At 48.5% G+C, this 25,240-nt stretch overlaps 1 pseudogene; it reads left to right on the top strand.

Annotated features, from left to right (window-relative positions):
- The window catches only part of LOC139826689 (dynein axonemal heavy chain 9-like), a 132,059-nt pseudogene that overhangs the window by 25,079 nt on the left and 81,740 nt on the right, over positions 1-25,240 (top strand).

Raw genomic sequence — 25,240 nt, 5'->3', positions numbered from 1 at the left:
GAACATGGTTGTTCTATAGGAGGTCTGGGCTGTTTATCATAGGTCTTAGGCAGAAATAAAGATCTTTCTTCTCCATGAAAGAGAATTTAGGATATTTCACTAGCACAAAATCAGTTTCTAGTAGTGGAAAAACAGGAAAGTTCATAGTGAAGAAAACTCCACGTTGTGCTGAGAATAGGATGAGGTGGAGAAATGGCTACAGACTTCTCATCACTACATGTAGGGAAATTTGGGGTAGGAGTCGTGAGGTGTTTCAATGTTTTCTATGCTTTTGCTCTGTATGGAAGATTTCCCAATGGAGAAACATGATTTATTAAGGCATGTCTGTTTTCTAAATTACGTAGAAATAGGTGGAAGTATTACAAGAGACAGCAAGAGGCTTTTGTTGGCAGTATGTTGGCCACATTTGAGAAGATGTGGTGCTACCTAAATATCCAAGATATTTTGTTAACATGATTTTGCTTGTGACATGTATAGTGATCTTCATTCCGCTCGTCCTATCTCGGTTGCTTTATTTATACAACCCGTTTTGCAGGTGCAACGTCATCTTTCCAAACTCTTTGACAGCTTGGCCAGGATGAAATTCCAGCTGGACTCTGAGCAAAAGCCAACCAAGGTTGGCCTGGGAATGTACAGTAGAGAGGAGGAGTACGTCAGCTTCAGCGAGCCTGTGACTGCAGTGGGCAGGTGAGAGGGAAGTCCTTGTCTATCAAAACTGTCCGGTGGAGTCTGCTCCCCTGCCCCTCGTGTGAGATCCCTTGCCAAGACGTCATAGAGCTTCACTGCTCTCCCCTGGTGCATGAGAAAAGCTGGAAGAGGTGGTGATTTAGTACCTCCTGACACCACAACCTTTCGTGTCACTCTGGATAGGTCCTCACTAAGGGGGGACGTGGATGTCGCAGTCCACTGTGAGAGAAAGAGCTGTGCCATTTTTCTGACTAGGTTTTTAATTTGATTTTTTCTAAGACCTTTTGAAGGTTAGTCTTAAAGCTTGCTACAAATATCCTCGGTGAGGGAGGGGATGCAGACTGAAAAGAGACTAAGCTATTCCATAGTACCTCTGCACGGGTGTGTTTGGCAGGAGAAGGCCTTTTACCTGTTTCTCAAGTCTTCATTATTTCATACCACGAGTGAAAGTATGAAATGTAAGAATCAAGCTACTGCTCAGCTTATCTATCCTGGTAGTTTCACCTTTCTGCACGGTCTGTTACAGGAAGCTAAAGTACGTAATACCGGCTACTGAGCTCCCCAGCAATGGAGCTTGCTGCGTTCAGTCTGTCTTCTTGTTGAGGGCTTTGCCTGTGAAATATGAAATTCAGCAGGAATTGTGTTCCCAAGTTTGGCAGCATCTTTCTTCTGCTGCTGGCAGACTGCCCACATCCCACCAGGGATTCTGTCATGGCCTGGAGGTGGAACACACCTGACCAAATTATTCATTGACGGAGTTCATTTTGGTTCCTCCTGTAGCTAGAGTTCAAGAAAAAAATCTGTCTTCTGTTCTTGGTGTCTGGAAGTAGATGCTAATCCTACAGTACCAGAATTAGCCAAATCTACCCAGTCTGAAGGAGGCTGTGAGGTTTGGTTAACTCATAGAATGTCCTGAGCTGGAAGGGACCCACCAGGATCGTGGAGTCCAAGTCCTGTCCCTGCAGTGACAACCCCACAGGTCACCCCGTGTGTCTGAGGACGTTGTCCAGTCTCTCCTTGAACACTGTCAGGTTGGGGCTGTGACACCTCCCTGGGAGCCTGTTCAGTGTCCAGCACCTCTGGGTGAAGAACCTTTCCCTCATGTCCAGTCTAAAGAGAACTGAGATGCTTGCCTCATTTCCTATCTTCACTAATTACCAAAGGCACTTAAGAAGAGCAAATGTGTTACTGGGATTTAATCTCTTTTCCAGGGTGAAGTCTGGCTCAGTCATGTACTAGACAGCATGAGGGCTACTGTGAGAGATGAGATGACAGAAGCCGTCATGGCTTATGAGGAAAAACCAAGGGAACAATGGCTCTTTGACTATCCTGCCCAGGTATCTGCCACTGCTTCTTATCACCACTCAGGCTGGCTCGTGGAAAGGTAGCTCTTGGGTTCCCCATCAGTCCTGCCCTTCCCTTCTTTCAGCAGCTGTGGACAGGCATGTTTCTGGCCTCCACCTTGCTATCCAGGAGAGAGGGAGGATGAGTTGTCCTTTATCCTGGCGGTCTCCTGATGGAGTTTTCAGGCTGAGCTCCATGCTCTGGTTGGGGCTCTTGGTTGGGTGACAGAGCCCAGGGGCTTGGGCAGTGCAGTCTGTACAGCCAGAGCAGTGAGAGGTGCAGCAGGAAGGCAAAGTGGTGAGGCCTGATAAGAGTGAAGAGCCCCTCAGATGCACCTCTGACAACCTCGTGGTCTCCAACTCTTCCTCCTCTGCTGTGTCAGGCATGTGAAAGGTGCTGATTTACTTATAACTAGCTGCTAAATGTGTCTATCACTGATATGGTGTTTTAAATGGATGTCATGGAGCAGATCCTTGTTGTACTGTCTGCTGTGACTACTGTATGAAAAAATACTTAATTTCATGTCACGGATGTTTCATCCTTGATCTCCCTGTGGATCCGACACTCTTGAACATAAGGAAGCTTTGGTATTTTCCCTGATACTGAACCAGCCTATTTCCCTAGGTGGCGCTTTGCTGCACCCAGATCTGGTGGACAACCGAGGTTGGGATTGCCTTTGCCAGGGTGGAGGAAGGCTACGAGAATGCGATGAAGGAATATCACAAGAAGCAAGTGACCCAGCTGAACACCCTCGTTACCATGCTGATCGGGCAGCTCTCCAAGGGCGACAGACAGAAAATCATGACCATTTGCACCATCGACGTGCATGCTCGGGATGTGGTGGCAAAGATGATAGCACAGAAGGTTGGTGTTGGCAGTTCAGCACAGTTCTGTGGGTGCTGGAGAGGGGGCTTCAGGGGGCCCAACCACTGGCCATTCAGATCACTGCCGGTCTCAGTGGGAGACGTATGACTAAATTTATTTCTACAATGTTTGTAGTAAGTGTGCAGAAAGCCCCTGTAAGCCTGCAGAGCTGTGCTGTGTCATGGCCCTGCAACACCAACTTGTAGTTGCTGCAGATTCACACCAGGAGTGAGAGCGCGGCACTGCGTCCTGGTGCCAAGACATGTGCTGGTGGATGATGGTGCTGTGTTGGGAGGCTGCTGGACTCAGTCTCAGTTTTGACTTTAGAAAGTAAGAAAAAGCATTCAAGCTTTGTTCTTTGTAGCGTCCTTTGTCTGGTGTGGGGCCACAGGGACTTATGTGGGACTCCCTTCTCCTGCAACACCTCTCCCACACTACTCCCCTGTCCCTGACACCATGCCAAGTGTTTAGCCTTGCAGGTGGGTGGGAAGATGCCCTGAATGTATTGGGTTGTGGCTCTTCCCTCATCTGTGTCATCTCAGAGGCAGCCAGGCTGCTCACAGGGTTTCTGTCTTCAAGGCTCAGCTGGGCTCAGTGGTGCCTCGGTCCAGCCTGGGGTGAAGTGATGCATCTGGACCTGCCTGCTGGTTGTGCAGAGAGCGCTGGCCATGCCTGTCTTTGTCCACCTGTCCCCAGTCTGTTTCCTTGGTGCTGTCTGCAACCTCTTCCTTGTCTAGATGGCCTCTGCTCCTTCTCTCACTCTGGTTGCGTTATGAGACCTTCTTCATGACTTGCTGCTTCTTAAATCTATTCAGGAGTCTTTTTGTAAGGCTCTTTCTCTTGGCCATTAATTTTTTCCTCTCCCACCAATGTGGTCACTAATTTGGTTCCTCCCCTTTACTGATGGGAGATGGGGAGGTGACATTTCTCACCGCATTGCAAGGAGGCGGCCTTCCTCACCACACCTGCCTTGCAGTGAGGACCAGTCATCCCCCATGAAAATTTTATAGCAGTGGCTATTTTGGCCCCCGAGCTGCATGTGTCTGGCATCCCCGGCCTTCCTGTGATGGTGTTTGTGGGTGTGTTGCAGGTGGACAATGCCCAGGCCTTCATTTGGCTGTCACAGCTCCGGCACAGATGGTCAGATGAGGAACGGCACTGCTTTGCCAACATCTGTGACGCCCAGTTCCTGTACTCCTATGAATACCTTGGCAATACCCCTCGGCTTGTGATCACTCCGCTGACCGACAGGTAAGTCCCTGGGACACAATGTCATAGCTGGGCTTTGCCACACAGGTAGAGAGAGAGATGCCAACCAAAGATGGATTTAGTTCAGACACCTGTATCCCTCTTGTTCTGTCTCCATGTCCCAGCACTCCAGTGGTCGAGCTCTAACTCTTATCTGGTTTTTGGTGGTACCCTCTGGGGAATTTGTACATCAGATCCCTGGGTGGGATTCAGCTCGCACATTAAAACACTTGTGGGTGTCTTCCTGTGCACAAGATGTCCACAGTCCATAAAGCTGGTGAGTCTAGAGAGCTTTCATCCCATCTTGAAGCAGACATCTACCTGGTTGCCTCAGTGGGGACACCTAGGGTTACTTGAGATACTCTGTGTTGTCCCACCTGGCTTCCAGCTGCCAATCCAGAAGTGTAAAAGTCTCCTATGGACCCCTTGTCATATCTCTCCACCCTATGTGACATTTCAGCAACCAAGAGCATCTCAGGTGGCTCTAGTCACCTGTGTTAGTCAGCTGCGTCAAGCCCCCAGGTATCATCAGGTTTTGTTGGCTATATTGACTACACCTCTGTGGCTTATACAGGTAGTATAGATACTCACATGTGGACACCACCCCAGTGTCCATCATCAACATGATGGAGAAACTTTGGGACTTGCTGCAGCTTTGAGTTGGGTTCACTCATAGGCCACCTGAGCAGGTTTCTGTCAGTGACAGGTCTTCCAGAAAAGCTGTCCTTTTCTCATACTGCCTGAGATGTGCCCAATATCCATGAGTTGTATGAGGATCCAGAGAGAACACAAGCTGGACATGAAGAGGTTTGGGCAGACCTTGGTGGAAGATGAGTATCTCTTGGAGAAAACAGAGCTGAGCAGAGGTGGTAATTAATGCCAAGAAGGCTTTCAGCTCAGACATGACCCCTGCTCACGTACAGCTTTTCAGAGGAGAGGCTCTGCTGAGTGCAATGCTCTAGTGCTATTGCCCTGCAGCCCACAGTTGACCTATTGGACATATTTCCTTTTTTCATTCATCATTCACTGTGAAAGATGTTACATCACCCTGACCCAGTCACTGCACCTGACCATGAGCGGAGCACCTGCAGGCCCTGCGGGCACTGGCAAGACGGAGACTACGAAAGATTTGGGGCGAGCCCTGGGCATCATGGTGTACGTGTTTAACTGCTCCGAGCAGATGGACTACAAGGTATGGCTCCCACCTCGGCTGCAGTGCGGTCACATGGGGCTGGGGATGCTCAGGGCCCGAGCAAACCTGAAGGATGAGAGTAATCCAATGGTACCTGGGGTGCATTAGGAGAGGTATGACCAGCAGGTCAAGGGAGGTTGTTCCTTCCGCTCTGCTCTGCCCTGGTGATGCCACATCTGGAGTTGTGTCCAGTTCTGGGCTCCCCAGTTTAAGAAGGAATAACTGCACAGAGTCCAGCAGTGGGCTACAAAGATGCTGAGGGGTCTGGAGCTTCTTTCTTGTGAGGAGAGACTGAGAGAGCTGGAGCTGTTGAGCTGGAGAAGAGAAGCTGAGAGGGATCTGATCAATGGGATCAATATCTCAGGGTGGCTGTCAGAGGACGGACCAGACTCTGTTCAGTGGTGCCCAACGCCAGGGTGAGGGGCAGCGGGCACAGACTGAAACACAGGAGGCTCCATCTGAACATGAGCAGAAACTTGTTTGCTGGGAGGTGCCAGAGCCTGGCCCAGGCTGCCCAGAGCGGGTGTGGAGTCTCCTTCTCTGAGACATTGAAACCCGCCTGGACCCACCTGTGTGATCTGCTCTGTGACCCTGCGTGAGCAGGGCTTGGACTGGGGATCTGCAGAGGTCCCTTCAGCCCCACCAGCCTGGGATTCTGTGATCACCTCTCTCCAAATCCCTGCTACACTCCTTTAAGCTGAATGCCTTTTCCTTCTCCTCCCGTTCCTTCTCTAAGATTTGCACAAGGTTCTTCAGGAGGCAGAGACCCGAACTATCTTCTCTGCCTCATTATGCATTTCCCTTCCTTTCTGGAGTTAGATTTCATGTGTAATTCTTCAAAAATGTTGGTCTGTTCAGTTGAGACCAAGGCTGTGCTGATAGTTGGACCCTGGTCGTTTCTTCTCGGCGTGCTCGCGGCCTGGCAGCCCCTGGCACGGGGAGGGACCTGTCCTGGTTTTCTCAGGATCCTCTCCCAGAATAAACCCAAAACATAGTGAACCTTCAGCCGCTACAGAGCACTGAATCATTAGGCTGAGTCTTGCTCTCTGCCAGTCTGGCACGGTACAGTGATTTTGGTAGCCTCGGATCATATTTCATTTAGCTTATGGGCTCTCCCAGGAAACGGGACCATCAGTAATTCAGCACAAGTGACCTTTAAATGAAACTGGTGCACAGATATATCGAGAAAGTGCAATTAGCAGATAAAGTGGCAAGCTGCGCAGAGCTATAAATATTATAATTGAGTTGTGCCTGCTGTTTCCATGCACTTTTCTAAATACCCACAATAGACTGTAAATTGCTATAAATAAACAGGCTGGGAAATAAAATCAATTTTTTGCTGGAGTTGATTCCATTTATGATTTCACTCCTGTAATCTTTGTTTTTGTTTTGTTTTTCCAGTCTTGTGGGAATATTTACAAAGGCCTTTCCCAGACGGGAGCCTGGGGCTGTTTTGATGAATTTAACAGGATCTCAGTTGAGGTCCTTTCTGTGGTTGCTGTACAGGTGAGTGGAGAAACACTCATAAATAAATACAAACAGAGCAGAGCCATTCTGCAGTCTTTGGAGCAAGGGTAAAAATGGCAATTGCATATTGCCGGTTTCAGTTCTGTGTATAGGCAGGTGTGGGATTAGATCTCAAGATTAATCACATGAATATCACAGCACTGCCAAGATGTCGCAGTTACGTGCTGCAAAGATATTTGTCACTTTTCTTGCCCCAGTTACAGCATTTGTGCCAAGACAATTCTTTGTAGCATCTTTTCCCAGACCACTACGCACCATGGCTCTGTACCTGTTCCTCCTCAGGAAAGCACTCGTGTCATTAATCTGCTGTGAGATAATTGCAGCACATCGTTTCAAGACAGAGAAGCTGCCTTGACTTGCGGCTGCTCAGTCTGCAATGTAGGGAATAATTTTCACAGAGGGGAAGAGGGGTGTTTGGGGCAGATCCGCTGGACTTCTGGGGGTTCCTTATCACCCCTGGTCAGGCACAGGTTGTGTGTCATACTCAGGAAATGGGAATACATTCAGGATTAATTTTCTTAACCTGTCTCCAAAACTATATGGCTGTGGATTTAGTTCTGGTGTCTGTAACGACAGCTCTGCCAAGTGGCTTTGGAAGGTATTCCTGGCCAACTGGCACCATTCCTTGGAGGAATGTGCGCAGCCCCGTGGTGCTCCCAAAAGCCAGTGTCAGCTGGTGACACTCGGGAGCTGGAATCTGGGGCAGATCTGCGGCCCTTGCTGACGCGCTTGCCCAGGGTACCCTGACACCGTGGGATTAAACCTGGGACAGAGCTATTGGAGCGGTGCCCAGCTGGGCATGGGTGTTTCCCCTGGCGAATGGTTTCTCATCTCCTCTGTAGTTCAGCTGCTCAGTGCATTGTGTTGGTGAGTCTCGTGTGAAGCGCAGCAGCATCCCTGGAGAAGGGCTGGAAGGGAGACTGGCCTCCCCATCGTGCCAGAAAGTCCTGTGCTCTCGTGCTTATATATATAATCTGTCACTTCGCGTCCTCCTTCCCCTCCTCTTACCAGCCCATGAGGAAACCTGGCATTATTTTATACAGGGGAAGCCTTGGGGGGCTTCAGTGCAGAAAACTGAGGTGCCAAAGTGCCCAAGTTCTTCAGGATCCAACTGTCAGCTGAGTGCGTGTTTTAGGATCCTAATACCTGATTGAGGTGCTGAATTGTTCCTGGACTCCCTTTTGGGCTCAGTGTTATAGAAAGATATAAAGCTCAGAAGTTTCTACACTTCTGTAAATGTTTCGGTCAAAGACATTGTTCTTAACCCCTCCATGAACTCCTCATTCTTCTCATCTGTTTCACTCATAATTGGTACCTTATGTGGCATCCCAGAGAAGCCCCAGGCAGGTACAAGAGTTTATGTATCATTCCCTCTCAATTTCTCTTCCGTCAGGTCCTAGTTTAAAGTTGTCATTGAAAAAAAGTCTTTGAGGATCTTGAAATAAAAAGGGAAGCTGAACAAAAGAAGCCCAGGAATGACTCAACTGCTGATGGTTCCCTCGCTCCTGGCTGGAGCGTGGCAGCTGAAGAAAGCGGCACGGCCGTCATTCCATCATGGTGTCTCCTGGCTGCTATTAGGAGTGTTACCATGGCGATGTTTAATTGGCTGTCTTACTCACGCAGCTGATGTCGATATGGTTCCTTACAGGGAAAAATTCGATTAATTGCTTTACTTTGAGATGGCAAACAGTAGTGAGGTTAGAGCGGTGAATAGAGAGAGATTTGCCCCTCGCTGAGGTGCTGTTTGCAGAGAGGTGAACTCCTCGGAAGGAGAGGAATGAGCAGAACAAAGCTGCAATCAGGCAAATATAAAAAACAATATAATATTAGTGAGTGAAGGTGTTAGGAGAGGTTTTACAGCTTCTGCCTTCTGGTTTTGGTTTTAAATCAAACATCTGATGTCCCAAAATCTTTAAAAGTGATATCAAGTGGTCAGTTTACAACTGAGCTGAGGCCAAGCTTATTGGGAGGTGCTACCCCTTCTCTGGGCCTGGTCAGGGAACGGAGCAGGCACAGGAGGGTTTTGGGATGTCCTGAAGAGCAACGCTGTGTGTGGAGAGGTGAGATGGGTAAAGGGAATAATGGGCCCATATTGTGATAGACTTTGGGGAGTGCGTTTGGGTGTTGGCTATGTTGTGGATACCTGTACTGCCCTGTGTCTCTCTCACACATCAGACCTCTGCTGGGCTGGCTGGTTCAGAGATGGTGGAGCCTCTGGTGGTGTTTTTGCTGTGAGATGTGCTGAGCAGTGTCCCACAGGTGATGTCAAAAGCCAAGGTGAATGCAGGCAGTGCTGGGGACATTTCCCGCTCCTGAGTTGCTCTTCCTGACCCACGTTCATCATTGTCTCGTGGAGCAAAGGTGTGAAGTCTTGCAACTCCTTTGCATTTTGACTTTCCACTCTCTTCAGCTCTTTTTTCTGCTTTGCCAGAGTTTGACTGAGATGGGAAATTGATATTGCCATGCTGATGTACTCCAAACAGTGTATAAAGCTTTATGCTGCCGGTAAAAAATAAAACAGTGATTAGCCCCATTTGTCACGAGGCCAAGAGTAACGAAGGAAGCACCGTTGTCTGATGTGTTTTTCATAAGTGAACGCTGATACTATAGTACTGTCTTGATTTCTAGGTGAAGAGCGTGCAGGATGCAATACGGGAGAAGAAGAAATCCTTCAATTTTCTTGGAGAAGACATCAACTTAGTGCCATCAGTAGGCATTTTCATCACCATGAACCCTGGTTACGCAGGGCGAACAGAGCTACCTGAGAATTTAAAAGCTCTCTTCAGGTGAGTCCAGGTCAGGGTTTGTGACCTGGCAGAAACTGTCTTTTGGAACATCCAGGCTCGACCTCATGTCCTTGGGGAATTCACTTGCACAGGGCATTCGCAGGTAGTTTAAGCCTTGCACAACAGGCCTGGGTCTGGGCACGCACAGGCAGGGCAAAGGAGCTCTGTCCCTTGTCGTGGGGACGGCAGAGGGTGACCTGGCTCATAAAAGAAGGCCTAGAAGATGAAGCTGCAAATGCGCTGCCTGTAAGACCTGTAGTCAAGAAATACTTGTTCTGCAATGCCTCCTCACCTGTCATTTTAGGCCGTGTGCGATGGTTGTGCCAGACTTTGAGCTGATCTGTGAAATTATGTTGGTGGCTGAGGGATTCATCGAGGCCCGGGTGTTAGCCAGGAAGTTCATTACTCTCTACCAACTCTGCAAAGAGCTCCTGTCCAAGCAGGTGAGCCTGATTCTGTGGCTGAGTGGTATGATGAATCTCCAAAATCAGCAGAAACATGGCACTGTGCTGCTCAGCTCCATGGCTAACGTTTCACAGCTTTTATTTAATGGCTGCATTTGCACTGGCTGCTGGGGGAGGAGAGGGTTGGTGATCATCGGAGCAATAAAATTTTCAGACTGCTTTACTGGAGCATCTGCAGGGACAAAAGCATTTGACCAGCTGCATTAATGGGAGACCTTTCAGTGAGTTTAAATGACACCATGTTTGGGGTAGTATTCAGTGACCTTTTGCTTTCCAGTCTCTTCCTATTGATTCTCCTGCCTGCAAAGGGTTTATGGTGTCCCTCTCTGAGTTCAGCCTTAGGCTGGTTCCAGGTCTTGTTAGAGTTACTGTCAGTGCAAAGCAAATCAGATTTTTCCTTGTCATTATTTGTGTAGATCGAAGCTGGGTCCAGAGGAGACCTGAATCAGGATTCCTGATGATACAAACCTGATCTTGGCTGTGCCAGCATGAGGCTGGGTGGGATATGCTCTGTCGCAGAAACTTGGTGCTGTGCCTTGAGGGGCCTGGTGGAAGCCATGGCCTCCCACACAGAGCAGTCAGCTGTCGAGCTGTGCTCTGGAGGGTGTTAACAGGACAGAAATATGAACAGTTGTTTGTTGGCTTGAGAGTTCTTCTCATGCCGTTTTGTGGTACTTTTTCAGCAATGTCTTTACTGACCCCTTATTCCTGGACCTCCTCTGAGACCAAACAGGCTTGTCATCTTGTGATGGGCAGGGTGGAGAAACTTGGGTCTTTGGGGCCTCATAATGGACTAACAAGCCTTTCACCTTGGTGGCTCCTGCAGATGCAGGGGGCTGGCTGGCCTTGCTATAGGTGCTTTATGATTTAGGTGAAACAAATTGCTTTGGTCTCTGGAGTGCAAATCCTGCTGCTGTCTTACTGCCAACTGTGAGCCCATGTGATGGTCTGAACAGCTGAATTATTTGACTCTTTAATACTGTCCCTGACAGGAATCTCACCTACTGAGATGGAAACCAGGTCACTCAGGCTGGAGAAGGTCTCTGGCCACAATGCAAATAACAGATTTAGATGTATTTTCATTGCTTACTAGTCTGGCAGTTTGGGAATGGTGGTTCTTCACCCTACATGGTACTGTCTAAGCATAAACTCATGCCTCTTTTTTTTCCTTCCTCTGGTGTAGGATCACTACGACTGGGGCTTGCGTGCCATTAAGTCAGTGCTAGTTGTTGCTGGCTCCCTCAAGCGAGATGACCCAGAGCGACCCGAAGACCAGGTTCTGATGCGCTCTCTTCGTGACTTCAACATCCCCAAGATTGTGCCGGATGATGTGCCGGTGTTTATGGGGCTGATTGGGGATCTATTCCCTGCACTGGATGTGCCTCGGAAGCGTGACCTGAATTTTGAGTCGTTTGTGAGGCAGGCTGTGCTGGACCTCCGGCTGCAGGCTGAGGACAACTTTGTGCTCAAAGTAAGACCAAGAGATCTTCTGCTACACCCACATCGCCATCAAATCATTTGGGTTTTCTCAAACAGCTTTGCTTCTACAAAGAGAGCTCTGCACAGCATTGTCCTTGCAGGCAGATCTCGCTGGAGGGCAGTCAGCTGTGCTGGGTCTGAGGCAGTTGCACCTGCTCCTGAGGTCAGCACTGGATCAGTCTCTGGGCTTCCAAAGGGGCCAACTTTTGTAGGCTCATGAAAGTGTAGCCCCTGGAGAGCAGGGCCTCATCAGGTGGTGGTTGTCAAGTATAAACAGCGCTGAAAGTTTATCTGCAGGCTGAGGATTTCACCCATTGTGATTAGAGTGGCTGGACCAAACTCAATTGTCAAATCTGCTTGTGTCTCAGGGTCACGTCTTGCTAAAGAGGTGGCCCAGTGGGACCTATTTTATAGACCTGAACTTCAGTTTGGCATCTTTGTCTAAAATTTGGGAGTGTTTTTCTCAGGTGGTGCAGCTGGAGGAGTTGCTGACGGTCCGGCACTCTGTCTTCGTGGTGGGTAACGCGGGCACGGGCAAGTCTCAGGTGATGAGATCCCTGAACAGGACTTACCAGATAATGAAGCGACGTCCTGTCTGGACAGACCTCAACCCCAAGGCAGTCACCAATGATGAGCTCTTTGGCATCATTAACCCAGCAACAAGAGAATGGAAAGACGGTAAATGTCATTTCATGTCTGAAATATGTAGATAAAGACGGGTATTTTTAATGAATTTCCCGAGCAGCAGCAGGGTGACTGGTTCTTCATGTGCAGGTCTGAGAGCCCAGGTGCTTGTCTGCTGCCTACAGCCACATGACAGTTTGTTGTTGAAAGGATACACAGGATGTTTTAGCTCTTTGATCTTCAAATGGGAAATATAGCATAAGCCTACTTGATCCTATTGCCCTAAGAATAATTTTAATGCCCATTAATACCAACACTTACCAGTTCCTAAGTGGGGCAGGCAGTTTTTGGGAGTTGGCTGGACCAGTGATGGAAGAGATGTCCCTCCTGCACTGTGGTGTGCACTGGGACCCCAAAAAATGTCCCATCCCCAGGTTTTCATTGCTGATAGCACGCACAGCAGCCTTAACGTCAGTTTTTCCACTCAGTATGGCTGCCCGATCTCTGTAGCACACCAGCGTTTGCCAAGCTGTTGATCCTGCTTACTCCTGAGGAACATTTCAAACTTGCTGGAAGATTACAGAAAATCTGGAGTGGAAATGTTGGGTTGTGACTGATACATAAAGGCAGCTTCGATTTACGTGTGCGGCGGGTTGGGGAGGTGTGGGGGAGGTGAGGGAAGACATTACCATGAATCATCCACAGCAGCAGATGAGCTGCCACCCACCTCCCCTGGCCCCGCCATGGACCCTTCCCGACCCCCTGCTTTGCTCCAATGCCAGGTTAATTTCTTTCTAATTGTAATTAGGGAGCCTAAATCAAAGTGGCAGAGGGACGTGCAGGGTACAGCCTGAACTGTGCAGACTGGCTGCAGCAGTGGCTGCAGATCGAGGGCAGCGGTGACACCCAACAGCAGGAGGGACATTTTACAGGTGACTGTCCAGTGGTTTCTGGCCTGCGATGGTTTAAATGAAATAGTGGCACTCCTCCCTGAGCTTTCAAGGCAGATATTTTCTGCAGTAACCATTCCTGAAAATGTTGTTTCATGTTGTCAAAGACCAGCAAGGCAATCTTCACCACAGCCTAGCAAGAGGTGACCTGTTCCCTTACAGATCAGCCCCTGCTTTTCCGCTCCCCAGTTTTATCCTGTCACATTATCAGAAGTTGAAAAGGTCCTACATGTTAGGTGGTAAAAGGTCCCATATGGGAATCCCAAAAGTGTTCTTTGCAGAACAAAACTCTTCTTTTAAACCCCAAGAGAGCCGTGTGCTGTGGATGCACAAGGTCGGGACAGAGGCGCTTTCCTCTCCCCGCTGCCGCGGTGTATCCGAGGGAAGCCCTGATGCCCTGAGACAGCAACTGTTTCTGATGCTGATAATGTCGGAGTGGTTCCCAAGGCGTGTGTCCAACACGTAAGGAACTGGCTGGAGGCAGAGGCGCTGAAGCGTTATTTTTGTTGACCCAGTCTCGGGATCACACACCTGTTCCAGGTGAGCCGTTCTGCATTTGCTGAGCACAAGCTTTGTCTTCAGTCAGATGGTGCCACCAGCTGTTCCTGATCTGGATCACAAAGAAATAGCTTGTCCTGGAGAAAAAAAGAAAAAAAAAAAGAGTCCTTGTCACAATTCACTGGAAGAGAGGCTTTTTTTTAATGTTTGCCTGATGTTTTTTCATGAAGACCAGCATCTCCCGAGGTATTTTCACATGTAGAGGAGAGCAATAGTTTTGTGGAGTTTTCATTTGCTCTGCAGTGCTGCTGCTCTATTCCCAGCCTTCGTGGTCTTCTTAACATTCATTATTTACTCCCCTTGAGACTCTGTATCCTCTCTCTCCTTGATTTTACCAACATTTTGTTCTGTCATTCAATGTCATTCTGTGCTTGTTCTCCCCTCAGTCTCACTAAAGCCATGACCCAGCGTTTAATGCATCTTGATTGCCCTGATATACTTTGAGCCACAAAAAAATATTTATAAGGATTTCCTAGGCATATTCAGGTGGTTTTCTCTGCATTGTATAACTCATGCCGCCTTTTGCCTTTGAGTAGCTACTCTACATTTTTCTTATCCCTTATGATTCTCGGTGGGAATGAAGCTCGTGCGTAGGTCTGCAATCATTTTCAGTAGTGATAACTGATAACCCTTTTTTCACTTTAAAGCAAACTAGAACCGTATTGTGATATAGTAATATTTACGTATAGGCACATAGAGTTTTGCATGTTTGAGAGGAAAGCATTAATTAGAGTAATTTTTACTGTGTTGCTGGAGAAAACCGTTAGAGCAGGTGTCAAGTTCAGTGTTCATCACCATCTTCCTGTCACCCTCCCAGGCCTGTTTTCATCAATCGTGCGAGAGCTGGCCAACATCACGCATGACGGTCCCAAGTGGATGGTACTAGATGGAGATATTGATCCAATGTGGATTGAGTCTCTTAATACTGTGATGGATGATAATAAGGTAATGAATATAAGTTAAAGAAGGAGATATTCTTTGACTGCGTGGCATGGTTCAGCCTAAAAATGCAGATGCTGAAATAACACCTCCTAGAATAATGCGGTTGTGTTTCTTCAGATACACCAAACAATATCACATATAGAAAATGGTGCATGAGGGGAAATAGCTCAAATCACGGTTTCATTGTAATTTCCCTTCCTGGAACTGGGCTCATGGATAATCACAGATGTCCTGATTGTAACTCCAGGCCCTTCAAAAATAGGGTGGGGTCATAATTCCACACCTTTTTCCGCCGCTCGAAGGGAGTGCTGTTCCTTTGAGTCATGGAAGACAGTTCTACTACCTGCTGGAAATCAGCTGCATTCCCTCAAGGAACTGTGCTGGCAGCAACCAAGCTTTTTAGTGCAAAGTGCTGAATGCTTTTCATTCCTGTTCCTGGGGAAGATGTCATTCTGTCTGTCTGTCTGTCTGCCCAATGCAGGTGCTGACCCTGGCGAGCAATGAGAGAATCCCTCTGAACCCAGCGATGCGGTTGGTGTTTGAGATCAGCCACCTGCGCACAGCCACCCCAGCAACCGTGTCCCGAGCGGGTGAGTCCTGGCCTGAGCTCCGCACTGGGATTTGCCGTGAACCCAGGAGGATCTAGTGCCATTAACCAGTCTTCTGTTGGCCAACTTGACTCCTGTTGCAAGTACCCAACCTGAGATCACAGCGGCCGTGGGTGGACAGGGCAGGTTTCTGACAGACAAACTGAGGATCCTGACCCCAAATGCACATGTGGAGCTGTCATCATCCTGGAGATTTACCCAGAGCACTCTGACTGTTGGTGGGTGATCATGGCTTCAGCGTTGCTGAGTGCTCCTGTTGTGCAAAGCCCTTTGGATGGACTTTATGAGGAGAAGGACAGTATCTGTCTCAAAGAGTTCTTGATCTTCTGAAGAAGTGCATGAAGTATGGGAGAAGGGAATGGAGGTGTCCCCTAGTTTTACACATGGGGAAATGGGGCCCAGAGCAATGAAACTGCTCAGACAAGACAATGTTCTGAATTTAGGGCAAGGTCATGAAAAGCGCCGTGGTTTCAAGGGTGAAGTTTCTTCACTGTTCATGTTTCTACTCTGCAGTGGGGCAGGAAAAGGGGGCAGGTAATGGGACGTCCCGTCATATTTGATAGGGTTTTAGTTGTGTGAAAGTACCTGGTAAACTCTGCTGGAAGAAAGGAACAGTTTCTGCTATGTCTTTACTATATGTTCTCTCTTACCCTGGGCCTAAAGGGATCCTGTACATCAACCCGTCGGATCTGGGCTGGAATCCTCCAGTGAGCAGCTGGATCGACAGGCGAGAGATCCAGTCCGAAAGAGCCAACCTGACCATTTTGTTTGATAAGTACCTGCCCATTTGCCTGGACACCCTCAGAACAAGGTACCATCTGATGAGTGATTGTGTCACCCGTGGTGAGGGCATGGGGACACCTGCCACTGTCCAGCCCAGCTGTGCTGCGCTGGGTTGTGCTGCACATGATCCTCCTTGCCCCTGGAAGCCCTGAGCATCATTGGCTTAAGCTCAGAGAACCAGCAGGGCGAGGTGGGCAAAGTGACGCTCCTGCCTGTATCGTGTTGGTCAGATCTGGTTTTCATCTGATTTTGATTTGATTTTTATTGTATTTCCTGTATCAACTCTCTATCTCTTGGAAAATAATTCCGGCAGATCCCAAAGAGAAAGCTTTTCAGCCTCCTGATGTGTCAGGCTAGACCTGAGCCCACTCCACAAGTTATTTTTCATTAAGAACTTGGGTATTTGGAAGGGTCCTAGTGCTTCTTGGCTTGATTTGGCTTTAAAGCAGTGTCCACAGGGAAGTCATGTGGTTCTTGCTTATCATCATGTGAAACCATTCTCTTTCTCATACTGTGGTGAGGACTGGCCAAAGTAGAGTCCCAGAAAACTTAAGGGAGCATCTCCCATCCTCTACTTGCTTCCTATAGTTGCACTTTCCTTTAAAAACAAAAGAAAAATCAGTGAGCATGGGAGATGTCAGCCAAAAGGGGGATGTGTCAGAAGGGTCTGGAATGAGGACTTAAACATTGTGCTAGGGAACTTCTCTCTGTGGGACCAAGTTGGTTTTGACTGTTGGTAGCAAAGTCAATCGGACGTTTCCCATTCTGTTTGCTGAACATTGTCTCAGAGCGTGAAATCCACGGGATTAGCTGCAGGCAACCCTGAGCTGAGTGTTTTGGTAGCTTGCTTAATTCAGAAATCGTAGAACCAACCTTTCAAATAGCTATAGTTACTTTATGGAGGACTTCAGTGCAGCTACAATATTAGTTTGGAATTCTGTAAGTGTAGCTTAAATGAATGTAAAATGGCAAGATGAAAGGGTTTATTTTATTACTCCTCTATTTGACCGCTTTTGAACTCATCGTGCTCGCAGGAAATCATTGCCTTTAGCAAGTCTTCCATTCTGCTTCTTTCAAGAAGATCAAAGTTTTAAAATGCTTGAAACTTCTGATTCTTGTTATTACTTGTATATGTGCCGGTGCCAGCGGGTCTGAGCGTGAGAATGGGTGTTCTCTTTATTGTACCTGGGAATAGGACACGTACCGCTGACAAGCAGAATGCCAGTGTTCTGAAAGAGCATTTCTAGTCTTCCTGGGTTGTGATGGACGTATTGCTTTCTAATTTCCATCCCTTAGATTTAAGAAGATTATTCCCATTCCTGAACAGAGTATGGTTCAGATGTTGTGCTACCTCCTTGAATGTCTCCTGGCAGAGGAGAACACACCTCCTGACTGTCCCAAGGAGCTTTATGAACTTTACTTTGTCTTTGCTGCCGTCTGGGCCTTTGGTGGATCAATGTTTCGAGATCAGGTAAGACGGAAGATGCCTCTTCAGCATCTTTCACACAGTTTGTTTGTGTGGTTTTGTGTTGTTTTGATTTCTTCATACTTTCTGAAACATAGTGCTATGCCAGTAATGCTGTTTTCCTGGGGCTCTCATATAGGTGATAATAAACTAGAAACACAACAATTCCTTTTACGAAAGGCCTCGTTATCCGGGGTGTAACACCACCGGAGAACAGCTGAGGGGTCAGTGGTAAAGGTGGAGGGATGTTTGCTTATGCAGATGCATTTCACTGGGGAGAAACATAAGGTTAACTTATAGAAGCCTGTGGATGTGCATAATGTGATCGAATTAAGACTGATTTATCAGATGGATGTATCAGTGGAGCAGTCTTTCAGCCTTCTGACTGCACAGGTAGACGTGCTACATAACACAAACCAGCCGGTGTTTTGTCACCAGGGCAGAGCAGAGCCGGAGGAACAACCTCCCTTGACCTGCTGGTCATACTTTTCCTAACGCACCCCAGGTGCCATTGACTTTCGTGGCCACAGGGGCACACCTACTCTTGGGTGGTTGCATCCCCTAGTCAGAGGACGCCTTATCCTCAGATCTAAAGTGTGTAGTCCTGATGTCTGGGTCTGCCCACACTGCACTGCTGTCAAGGGCTTGGAGATCCACGTCTGATCTCCGCTGGGCTTGTGTCAAACTCTGTGTTGTCTGGACTATGCGGGAGGTCTCTCCACGAATGTAACACCAGACACCCCTCCCCAGCTCGGGTGGAGGCACTGCCATTCTTGATGGCTGCTCAAGCGCTCCAGGGGTCTCTTTGTGTGTTTTCATGTACCTTAACGCCAGACCTAGAGTGTCTGCTGGTCTCTTCAGATTTGCTCCATGCCAAGGATCAGATGCTTCAGGAAGTGCTGAACAACACAGCTCAAGCTCAGCTGGGTGCTCACTTGGTGCCATCACACCTTGTGACCATTGAATGACCTGTGCGAGACCAGCTTCCTTGGTCCTTGTGGAGCCTCCATTTCCCATGTGCCAGCTGGGAAATACTCAGCCTTAGTGTTGCCAGTCTAGGATGACTTAAAGAAACAAAACAAAACACAATAAAGCCTGGGAAGCACTACTTGTCTTTGCTTCAGCAGTACAAGCGCAAGTATGCTGGTGTGCGGTGCTGTGGCAGCTGGCCGCTGTGTTCCCCGTGCCGCACAGTCAGTCTCGGGTGCATCAGGCCGGGCTCCTGCCTGCGGTAGTGGCTCTGGGTGGGCTGCAGGAGCAGCTGCAGGCACAGCGACCCTCCGGGAGGCTCCGCCGGGAGCCTGGCTGTGCGTTACTGCCCGCGATGCTCTGTAAATGTCAGAGCTGAGAGTGCGAGGATACAGCAGTCCGAGCAATGGGGAGCCTGATGAAAAATGATCCAATATAAAATCTGTTTATTGCTTTCCACCGAAGGTGCCCTTCGCGCTGACCTTTCGCGGCCGAAATGTCAGGAGAAACAGTCTGGGAGGCTTCCCACTACTCGGTGCTTGTTGGTGGGTAGCGGGGCCCCTGTATAAAAACAGGTGATAGATTTGCCATTTCCTGGCTCTGAAATTAGCGGTAATCCATATGGGGTTTTTATTAAGGAAGTGGTTTGAATTCCACACCGTTCTGGCAATAGAGCTGGGGCTGGAGTGGCTCCATTTAACCGCGGGGTCAGGGAGGGCGGGCAGCGCGGCACAGCGCGCTTGCAGGCGGTCTGGCTGTGCGGGGTAAGGGCACCCTTGTGGGAAAGCTTTTAGCAGCCACGCACGTCCCGCTCCACTGCGGGCGACTCTGCTGCCGCTGCCGAGGAGTTATAACAACAGGAGAATGGAGAATTACAGGGATTCTGCCTCTCTGAATAGCATGAGTCTGCAAAATCGTGGATACTATTAATGTGTTTTTCAAATCCACTGGTCTTTTGAGGGACTGTGGCTCAGGAGGCTTTATGGAGGACACTTGGTTCAGTTCAGCAACAAACCCAGGTTTCCTTATGGAGGCCGAGCAGCCTATGGACAATGTGTTGGTGACCCCACATTGTATGGCTATGGGGAGGAGAGACCCGCAGACACCCCAGGAACAAACTGTGCTGTTAAAACGGGCTAAATGATGCGTCCGGTATTTCACAAACATCTTTCTCACAGCAATTTTCCTCTCCTCCTCCCCTCCACCTCTCTCCAGTTCCCATTGTCCACATGGGAAGGTGTTTGGGCAGAATGGCTGGCCCAATGTCATACAGGAGACCTAGGGCAGAGGAGGGGACTAAGCACATTTTGTGAGTCCTGACCCAGCATCTAAAGCAAAACTGTCACCCCAGTTGAAAAAATTCAGATGCTCCAAAATCTCCATGTGTAGAAAGATACAATGGGGAAAAGCAAGGAAACGGGTGCTTTGAGGGGAATGTGGCAGCGCAGAATCACGGCGGGGTCAAAGGGGCAGCCCCTCGCTGCTGCTTTGGTACGCTGGTGTCTGCAGTCCTGCTTGTCTGAAACGTTGTGGCTTGAAAAGAAGCCAGAAGACAACAACTCACTCTGAATAGAGTGGTGTGATTGATGAGGAAAGGCTTTGGTATGCATGCTGTGACTGACCATGAGCACAGATGTAGACGGATGTTGTGTCCTTGTCTGTTGGAAGAAGTAGGCACCAAGAATCAATCAAGTGGTCTGTTTAGTCATAGGCACGTATTTCTCTTTTTCAAATTGATCCATCTATCTAGTCTCAGACATACCAAGAGTGATCAACACAGAGGATGAATTATTTAGATGAATAAATAGGACTGATGAGCAGAAATGAAGAAAATGAAAAATTAGGCTTAATAGCAGGAAAAATGATAAGAACTTTATGCTGTGGAATATATTTTAAGGACTAATCCCGCTCTGGTGGACTGGGATAGATAACATTCTCCATTACTAATTAATTGATCCAGATTAGTGTATTTTCTCCACTTTTTGTCTTATAGCTTGTGGACTACAGAGTGGAGTTCAGCAAGTGGTGGGTGGCAGAATTCAAGACTATCAAGTTTCCCTCTCAGGGCACAGTCTTTGACTTCTACATTGATCCAGAAACGAAGAAGTTTGAACCTTGGTCTAAACTTATTCCTCAGTTTGAATTTGATCCAGAAATGCCCTTACAGGTATGTGAACCTTGCACGTGTTTTGTCTGGGAAGAGCACATGCATTTTAGTGACTGTATGCAGGCATTTCAATTGAAGTCTCCTTCGAGGTCAAGCACTTCATAATAAGAATGGCATTCCGTCCTGGTTTTGTTAAAAACAAGTTTCTCTTTTAGTGAATTTGCCTGTCAGGTAAAACCTTCATATCAGCTGCGTTTTCCTGGAGAACCAGATCCATGTTTTGGTAAACATAGCAATGGAATGTGAGGTTATTGATAAGGACAGATTCGCATCTCGCGAGAGGGGCAATGAGAAACAGGTGACCAAGAAACTGACAAACAGAGTATAACATCCCATTCACGTGAATACTTCATATAAAAGTGGGAGATCACGAGGATCTCGTCCATTTTGCTTATGGCCGAGATTAGGAGAGGACCTTGCTGGTCGTCCCTGCGAACTGAGGCCTCATGACAGACTGAATCCAGCTCCGGTTGGCTGCACAGTCCAGTCCAGGACTTCAGGTGCCAGCTCTGCAGTTGCTGGGGCTTTCAAGATTGGTTTTGTATATTTTGTATTATTTTCTCTATTCTTATTAGTAGCATTAGTAAAACATCTTTAATTTTTCCAATTCTCTTCTATCTATCCTTCTTTCCCTCCCAATCACCTGTCCTGAGTGGGAATGGGGGAGAGAGAGGGGCTGAAGGTGGGGGAGAGGGGGCTAACAACACATCTGCCATGGTTGTATTGTCACCCCACAATCAAAACCCTTGACACATTCTTTATGAAGTACAACTCAATTACCCATCTTTCTTTACTGTACTTTGACTGTGAAGACTCATCCTCCATCCATCTTCCAGAGCTGAGTGATGTACATGAGGCGCAGGCTCAGAGACACCTATGAGCCAGGGCTGGTGTGCCCAGGGTGCGGGATGGAGGTGCGTTTGGCCTGCAGAGAGAAGCAGGATGTGGGACAACGTAGTGACAAAGTCCCTGAGACACCATCTCGTCGTTCTGCGTGGCTGAAAATAGGGTTGTTTATATGATTTGGACGAAAAATGAGAGTTGCTGCAGGTAGTGAATTGCGTTTGCCAGCTATGCCTTTCTTTCCTTTTAGAGGTGCCACAGTGAGCAGATGACTTGTAAAAATTGTTACCATTTTAGCAAAATGTGTGTTTGCGGGGAGATCCAGATGTTGCTCTCAGCATCCCGCTGTCATTGTTTCGTCTGTACAGATAGTTTGACTTGAATGGTTGGTAGCAGTGTATTGTTCCCTTCCTAGCGCCATCTAGAAACTCAGGTCACCGCACTCATTCCTGGCTCTCCCAGTTTGATGTCTCCTCAGAACATGGCAGTGGGGTGGTGCCACAGATGGGTACACTTACCTGCTCGTTTTGCCCCTCTCAGGCTTGCCTGGTGCCCACCACCGAGACGGTCCGTGTGCGGTACTTCATGGACAGGCTCCTGGAGCGCCGGCGCCCCGTGATGCTGGTGGGCAACGCCGGCACGGGGAAGTCTGTGCTGGTGGGGGACAAGCTCTGCTCACTGGATACAGACGCCTATGTGGTGAAGAAGGTCCCGTTTAACTACTACACCACCTCTGCCATGCTGCAAGGTAAGACAATGGCTGAGATGTGGGACTTCTGCCTGGCAGGTCACCAAATTCCTGGGGTGTCCGTCGGGGTTTGGAGCTGGGTGTGCACTGTGGGCACTGCACTGGCACCCACTGACTCTTAAATCCCACTGTGAAACTCACTGGTCCGCAGACTCCTGGTTTTATGGAAAATGGCATTTCCCAACATGAGGGATTGAATTCTGAACACCACGACTCTGGTTCAGGGCTGTGCAAAGCACACACTTAAATCTGCTGCTGTTCTCTACAGCACACAGCTCGTACTTGACTTGAGGTGTGTCTTTAATACGCTTGAATTTAAGCCCGTGCTGAATAGAATGGGTTGCTTGGCTGGGATCTAAGCTGTCCTCAGAGTGCAATGATGGGAATTGCATCCCAGTTGTCAGTGAGGACAGTGCTAATGGGGATGTGCAGGTGCTGCTGGTTCCTGGGCTGTCCCCCGCATCCTGATGCAGCCCCGTGTGCTCCCACGGAGCGGGTGCCACATCCCACCGCCCCAGGGGACACGGCTGCTGACCCTGGGAGGCTCTGACCTGGGGAAGCCCATGAGAATATCTTTGATGAGGATTTTGGCACATCAGTGAAAGATGAAGTTTGAGACCAGGATAAGGTCAGTTCTGCTGTGTAGTCTTTTCACAGATGAAGAGAAAGAGGGAATTGTTGAAAAGTGACTCATTTTGGAATGGTATTTTCACTTTCAGTTGACCTAAAGAGAGAGGATAATTTTCTACATGTATTTACTAATCAGGAATGAAACAACCTTGCTTGTTTTGAGTTGAACAACAGCTGTGGGTCACTGTAAACCAAAATAACTTCCTTTATGGAGTTTGGTCTGACCCAAGTGTCCTGAAATCCCTTTACTCCCTCTACAGGACCAGCACCAGTGAGACCAAGGTTTTAACCTTCACCGTGTGGGTTTTTCCTGGCCAGGTGGCCCTGGGGCGAACACGCTCACGGCCATGAGCATCACAGCCCCTGTCTGTGCTCTGCTGGGCTCCCGACACTGCAGATGTTTTAAGGAAGGTGTCAGAGTTTAAAGTTGCCCTGTGGGACTGATCCACTCGCAGAGGTGACAGCACAGGCTCAGCCCACGCTGTGTCACCTGGGGCTGTGTCGTGGAGTCACGGCAGCTTTCTGGGGCAGGTCTGAAGGGTTTTGGGTCTTGCTAGTGTGTGATGGCTGCAGTCTCCCTCCTCCCTCCCAGGTGCCCCTTTGCTTTTTTCCCTGTGTTGGGGTCTCTGCAAAATGCCCTTGAGCTGCTAAATGGGCTGAGCTGTCTGGCAGTCTGTCTGTCTGTCTGTCTGTCTGTCTGTCTGTCTCTCTGTCCAGCTGCCTGGGTGGGGGACAAAGATGCTGAGGGACCTAGAGATTCTTTCTTATGGGGAGAGACTGAGAGCTCTGGGGCTGTTGAGCTGGAGAAGAGAAGCTGAGAGGGATCTGATCAATGGGATCAATATCTCAGGGTGGGTGTCAGAGGATGGACCAGACTCTGTTCAGTGGTGCCCAGCGCCAGGGTGAGGGGCAGCGGGCACAGACTGAAACACAGGAGGCTCCATCTGAACATGAGCAGAAACTTGTTTGCTGGGAGGTGCCAGAGCCTGGCCCAGGCTGCCCAGAGCGGGTGTGGAGTCTCCTTCTGTGAGACATTGAAACCCGCCTGGACCCACCTGTGTGATCTGCTCTGTGACCCTGCGTGAGCAGGGCTTGGACTGGGGGATCTGCAGAGGTCCCTTCAGCCCAACCAGCCTGGGATCCTGTGATTCTGTGAATGTGCAGCCGTTTGTCTCCAGCTGGATGGGCGAGTGTGTGCAGGTGTTATTTGTACAGGCAGACCTGGCACCGTGTCCCTGGTCATGAGCTGTGGGCTGAGTCAGTGATTTTCTTCCCCTGCACAGAGGAGCAAGTTGTCTTGTGTGTGGATGAAGATGTGGTGGTGAGATTTGCATTGAGAAGCATGATTTATACTGCTTGGCCTGGATCCCTGCTGCTCATTTTTTAGAGTTAATTTGTCCCTTTTTGTGTAGTTTGTCACTTGGCTGCTTTATTCTTTTCCCCAGCAGGCACATCTTTAAATTTGTAAAACATGGGCACAAAGTAATTTTGGATTTTTTCTTACTTAAAAAAGATCCTAACCTGAGTTCCAGTAGTTCCTTAGACAAGGTGCCTGTTGCTGCAGAGATGTATAAGATGCAGCCCTTAGGGGAAGCAGAGTTGTTGTTCAACCCATCCCTGCATCCTGTGGCTTCCAGAAGCGCCATGTGCACAGGGGTTAAAAGGAGCCCAACACTCTCTCTGCCTGAACCTGGGGCCAGTTTGGGGATTTTCTGTAGTTTATTGTGACTAAATACCACATTCTGTGGCATTTGCCCTGGGCCTCGCTCTGCTTCGTGCCCTCTTGGGCCTCTGCCCCTCCATCAGATGTAGCCCTGACTTCTGTCATTCAGAGAAATTGCAATAAATCTTGTGGTTTTTTTTGTTTGGGTTCTTTTTTTCCCTCTCCCTTGCTCACCAGCCAGAAGGTACGAGGTGTCCAGGCTGTTTCTTTGAGGTGCTGGTTTGAGTATGTGTCAGGATCTCACACAGACACACCGCCCCTTATTATTATTGTGAGATACGGCTTTAAATTAAAATACCACTTCCACGAACATGTCACTTGATCCCCAGTGATTGCATTTCAGTGTGATGAATCTCTTGCATACTTGTTTAACCTCAAAAAGGGCTGATTTTATATGTTAATTAGGGACTAATTAAATTTAAATTAAATGCTTATTTGAAACACTTAATTTAACTTGCTACCAGAAATTTCAAATATTGTGGTTTTATTGAACGGGGAGAGAGGCTCCGCTGAGGAAAGATTCATCATTTTTCGTAGCACAATCCATTCCTTTGTGCAGCAACTGTCTGTGACAAGAAATCAGCTGCGTTTTGAGTGGTGAGCAAGGCGAGCTGTCTGCAGTGCACCCGAGCAGGAAAA

Source organism: Patagioenas fasciata, unplaced genomic scaffold, assembly GCF_037038585.1.
Source record: "Patagioenas fasciata isolate bPatFas1 unplaced genomic scaffold, bPatFas1.hap1 Unplaced_1, whole genome shotgun sequence".
Lineage (NCBI taxonomy): Eukaryota > Metazoa > Chordata > Aves > Columbiformes > Columbidae > Patagioenas > Patagioenas fasciata.
Note: the sequence above shows the minus strand (reverse complement) of the source record. Positions and strands in the feature narration are given on the sequence as shown.